A 6,007-nucleotide genomic window follows, 5' to 3' on the forward strand; every position below is an offset into this window, starting at 1 on the left:
ACACTCACATACCTTCTATCCCCACTCCCTACTTTTTGAAATGTGTTGGGCTCATTTGGACCTTGTTAAAGTTAATGCCGCTTTTTTTTCTTGCAAGACTTGGCAACACTGCTCTGCCGGCCTTGCTGCAGTGGCAGCTGGTTCCTAGTGGTGGCTCCAAGTTGCGCTTCCCACGGGCAGCAGCACCAGGGTGGGGAGTGGGCCCTGGGCCGGTCAAGACTCCCCTAGTTTTTTTGCCTAGGGCCCACTAAAGGGCTAATCTGGCCCTGTCTGGCCAAATTGAACTTAGCTCACATGACAGGGTACATGAAGTAGATCAGTCTAACCCATGCCCTATGTAACATGTGCACACGTTCAGAGTGCTTCCACTTTAGAGGCTAAATCCTACTCGTATGTGCCTAAGTGAGTCTTTGGATCTTGTAGTGACTTGTTGAAAATGAAACACAAAATTTGAGCCAAAAAATGATCCCAGATCTTCTAAGTCCTTATAGGGTGGTATCGTCACGAGGCTCTTTTATTTGTCTTTTGGATAGCAACCAAAATCTTACTCTTGTGCATGTGAATGTATACCTTACAGAAACCATATCTATAGCAGACTGTTTCACTGCCTGGTCATCACATCCAGGAGCCTTTTAAAGCTATATTCTTTTCTTGAAAAATCTACTGGAAAGAGTAGGTTCCTTAGGGAAAGCTTTGCCTGCCATCTTCTGAGTCAGATGTTATGTGATCTTTACCTGCTGCTGTAATTTGGCTGTGAGCACACAGTAACTTGACATGTCAGTTTTTCCTGCCCACTTCCTGCTTTCACTATCTTCTGCTGGGTATATATTTTCCCCATCCTTTTTTGTTTAAAAAAAATCCAAAAAACACATTTCTAGATGATTTTTGACAGGTAGAAATACACTGTGTTTGAAGTGAGCATTTGCCTAGAGTAAACACTAAAGAAAATATACTGAGCAAGTGATTTTTTTTTCCCAAGAGGGGAAACAATTAATTCAATATTAATACATAAAAGCCTATTTCTCTCCCTTTCTGTCTCAGTTTATGAAATTATTTCATATGGAGAAATATATTTAATGTCACTTGGCCTTAATTTAGAAATCATGGATTTGAGAGGCATGATGGAAATTGAAAATTAGATTCTTTGAAGCCTAAATACATTCCCTTGTTGCTTTTACTTGAACGGGAGGGGGTGGGGGCAGACAGCTGATGTTTTTCTGGTATCATCTGATTTAATGGATAAATCACATTTTTGTTTTTAAAGATTGCTAATGACTCACAAGAAAGAAAAAGACAAAAAGAAGCCTGTTGTTTACAGATATTTGCACCTATATACCTGTATCTTTTTCTGTATATTTTTAATTATTGGGGATTATTTAAAGAAAATGGAATTTTTAGACATCTGTCTGCTCTTATTTATTCTCCACTTGGAACCTTTGTCCATTGAAATTTCTGTGGAAATGATCTGATGCAAAGCATTTCATGTGAAGAAGATTAGCCACCCATCCCACAAACACTTGTGAGAGCAATGGCAAGAGAAAATAAATGTTTGCGCGATCATGACTGAAACTAGAAAAGTAAATAATTCAGCCTGATCACAATCTGATATGTACTCAAGCAGTCATACTAGAAAAAGTTTTTTCTGTTTATATGGTTGTTATTATCTAATGTTTAGATGGTAGTAACATTGACAGGCCACTGCAGTATTAGGCTTCAATATACTATGTTGTGTGATTACATATCATAAATGAAAGTCCCTGTCCCAAAAAACTTATTTTAAACTGACATTAATTAGGACTAATTGGTCCCCTCACAGAATGAGTTTCTGTTGCAATTATTTCAAGATCCAGCATGTTAATTATTGTACTTTCAAGTTTCATAAACAGGCTGAAAGTTATGGATGCTTCCCTAGGAGGCTCCATTGCACTAGGCACTTTACAAGTACATACAAACAGACTGTCCTTTGCCTGACAACTTGGTATTCAGGCAGACAAAAGAGAGGAGAAAGGAAGTACTGTTACTATTTTTGAGCAGTAGGTGCCACACAGGTCAGTGGTTGTTCAGGGGCAGAGGGCAAAGCGGTAAGGGAAGGTGACTGGAACACTGCCAAAATACATCACTGTGTACAGGAGACTGTATGAATATTACTATGTTTAATATTTTAATGTTAAATGACTCCTGATCTCAAGAGGAGTAACAGGCTTGGAGCAGTTCACCTGTTGGTGAGACAAGTTCTGTGATAGAGTGTCTACCCTTGCAATTATCATGCAACAATAAACTCCAGTGCCCATCACAGCGGAGTTTATTGCTCTCTGGCACTATATTTGAATGTGTGCCCGGGACTATGGCACATTGAGCTGGGTTGGAGCAGCTCCAGCTGGCTCTGGGGGTCAGCCTGGCAGCCTGGGGCTGCTCTGACCCAGCTCAATGTGCTGCAGAGGGGCTGGTTGGGGCACAAGGGTGCTCCAGTGTAGGGCTAGCTAGCAGGCAGCCTCCACACTGAAACAACCTTGTGCCACAGCCAGCCACGTCAGTGTCTACATGGGCGCTATTGCTCACTGAAGATCTCTGCCATAGGATAGTATTGGTAAATACAAGCACTATCCTATGAGGGCTGCACATGTAGGTCCTGAGGTGTTTACTGAGGAGCTAATAACCAGTTCTGCTGTAAATGTCTCATGTGGATGCACCCACAAGCTGGGGCCTTTCTCACTTATGCAACTGAGTTTGCGCTGGTATCAATGGGAGGGAAGACCTGAGGGATCAAATGACTTGCCCAGAATCACGTAGATGAGGTGGGAATGAACCCAGAACACAGTCAGGCATCTTAACTATGAAAAATGTTAAGATGCACAGGAAATGTGTGCACCTAAGGCTCCTTCTGCAAGTTACTTCTATTATGCAATTACATGGATAACTGCATAATTAATTTAGACTGGCTACCCATACAAATTAACTATGGTACCTTGAAAAGGTACAAACAACTAAAAGATTATTGTGGAAAATGTATAATAACTTTATCGCTGGTCTCTATCCAGCTTTAATTGTCAAAGTATAGCCTATGCCTCCACAGCTGGGAGATCTGTGTGGTGCTGCTGGCACCAAGTGCTCCATCAACTGTGGGATTCAGCCCTGGCAGCTGTGGCGTGCTGCCAGGACCAAGTGTTCTGCCAGCTGTGGCATACTCACCTACGTGAATGCTATTTGCTGGTGCAGGGGGAGCCCAGGATGATGATCCCAGACTCCCCTGTACCAACAATAAGGTGTGATAAGCTCTGATGCTGGATCCTATCCACCCCCTGCTATGCACATATAGCATGAGACACTACTGTGCAGATTGAGCCTTAGATCCCATTTTGTCTTTACCTGTATGTGTAGAGGGGCCCTCTGAAACATGGAAGGCAGAATTATTTTTCTACTAAGTTCTTCACATTAATTTCACATTTAAAAGCATGGTAAGGAGCTGCCTCAGTACAAAGGGAGTCTATAGGAAAGTTGCTCGTATTAGCAGAAACATAATTAGGGGTGGGTGAGCAGGACACCAGCTCTGGGCACTGATTTAAAAGGGACACCAGAATGGCAGCCCCTGGTTAGCCCACATTGCACCAGCAGCAGCCTGTGCGCAGGGAGACTGCAGCAGTAGCAGCTGGGGTCTTTGAGTCTCCAGGGTCTGGCAAGACTCTTTGGCACAAAACACCCTTCTCATCCAGGCATCTCTGACCACAGAACAATTTTTCTTAGTTACCTCTCTGCCTATTTAAGGAGTTCAGTAAACCAACGCTATTTATTGAAAAAAAGACCCCTTCCTTTTTTTGTCTTCAAACTACAGCATATTATTTGTTTATTTTATTTCTTTTTTTAGGTTTATAAAGTATGGGGCAATGCTCTGGGTGCTGCTCCATGGATTAAAAGGAGCCAAAAATAGAAAATTCAGAAATACAGTTAACTACAATAAACTTCTCAGCTGAGATTTGTTTCAAATCAGCAATTCAAATAATAATTGTCCTAGGAAAATACTATTTAATGTAGCAGGCTTCTACCCACACAATCATCAAATACCTGTGGGGAAAAAATGAGCCTTGTAACATGTACAGAAGCTTAATGAACGTCTAGTGACAGTTCCAGAGTGTAGGACCACTTGCAGAGAATGTCCTGGCAATAGATACCGCTCTCTCTTTTTTTTTTTTGAATGCGAGGGCGTTAGTTCAAGCACTTCCCACCCAGGCTATTAATAAATAATACAATACATCAGCCAAGGGAGTGCCTACATATCACTGAACACTAGTGTTAACATGCTCCTTTGCAGATTCTGTACTTGTTCCCACTTCTGAATGATCCATTATGCAGAGTGCTTTATCAATAGGGATCCAGGTTTTCTGTTTCCCGTGGAAAAACAACCCGTGGATTTTCTCTTTTAACAGAAGAAGAGCATATCTTTCGTTTTAACAGAGATGCATACAGATTTTCCACTTTTGCAAAAAGCTCTCTGCAGGCTGACAGAGTTCCACCCTGAAAAAGCTTCTTGCAAAAAGGACAGCAAACCCTAAGCTGTGTCCAAGAGGGAGGGAGAGGGGGAAGGGGCAGGGCCTGAGACTCTGTCAGCCGGGTCTTGGCCTAGGTTCACTTTCCGTCTTGGAGCCTTTGAAGTGTTTAGGGCTTGAAGGGGGCTGGGGGCCAGCTGTGGGCCCCCTCTGGTGGGGCTGGGGGTGCTGGGTGTGAGTCACTGCCAGGGCTGGGGGGGTGGGCAGCAAGGGGGTTGGGGGCAGTGAGAAGAGCCAGCAGGGCAGGTGGGGAACGGGGCATAGGTGTGTGGGTGGTGGCTGAGGGAGTGGGGAAGTGTCTGCGAGTGCTCTCAGGCCACCATGAGAGAACCTGGGCAGCATCTCTGTGCCCTGATGGGGTGGGGATGGACAGGCTAGTGCCTAGCAGTGTTCAGCAGCTGGGGCACCTGTCCTGTTGCCTGCTCCTGTGTGGAGGTGGCAGTGGCCATGGCACAGTACTGCAACTCAGGGGATGCTGTGGTCTGCAGGAGGCTGGGGTGGGTGCCGAATTGCTGCTGCCTTCCATGCATCATTGGGCTGGGCGGGAAGCCACACACAGAAGCATCAAGTCATGTACCATTGGGCTAGGCAGGCTCCGGCTTGCCTCCCCATGCAGCTTCCCACTGGAGTGCTGGAAGCCCCATATGGAGGCACAGAGCCCGCCTGGCCCAATGGCATGTGGCTCCCGCTCCACACACCATCGAGTCAGGACAGCCAGCTCTGTCTCCACATGGGGTTTCCAGTGGAAAGCCATCCATGGAGGCACACACAGAGTCCACCTGGCCCAATGACATGTGGCTCCTGCCTGCAGTGCCATAATCTGCATGTGCTGGCATGGAGCCATCCCAGTGTGGTGCAAATGTGTGCACCAGCAGGCTGGGCTGGCTCTGTGCCAGTACGTGCAGGCCCTGGGACTCAGGCAGAGGTGCATGCTCTCAGGGGTTCTGCCTGCTGTGGCAATGAGCATCCCAAGGGCCTGCTGCCTCCTGTTGCTGAGCCACCGGTGGTGGGGGCTATGCACCACACACCCCACACCTGCCCCCAAACTCCACACCTCCACCCTCACACTCTTTCACAACCCCTCCAGAAATCCCACACCTGCTCACAAACCCCACATACCCCCTCCACAGACCCCACAGCCACCCACAACCTACCCCCAACACACACCCAAGGAGCTGCTGCCAGGAGGGAGCAAGTTGGGGGTAGGCTGGGGCTGGGAGTCTGGAGTGAGGGGCACTGGCAGGGGTAGGGGGCTGTGGCTAGGGAATGAGGGGCAGTGGCATGTCAGAGCTGCTCAGCACCAGAAAGCGAGGGCGTAGGGGGGTGAAGAGGGGACAGCCACAGTTGGATTCATGTCCTGGTGCACAGGGGGAGCTGCTGCCCGAAGGGAGCAATTGTGGGGTAGGCAGGGAGTGAGGGGCCCAGGCAGGGCTGGGGTGGGGGGAACTCTGGCTTGGGAGTGAGGG

This window comes from Crocodylus porosus, unplaced genomic scaffold (genome assembly GCF_001723895.1).
Source record: "Crocodylus porosus isolate Cpor-Errol unplaced genomic scaffold, CroPor_comp1, whole genome shotgun sequence".
In the NCBI taxonomy this organism is placed as follows: domain Eukaryota; kingdom Metazoa; phylum Chordata; order Crocodylia; family Crocodylidae; genus Crocodylus; species Crocodylus porosus.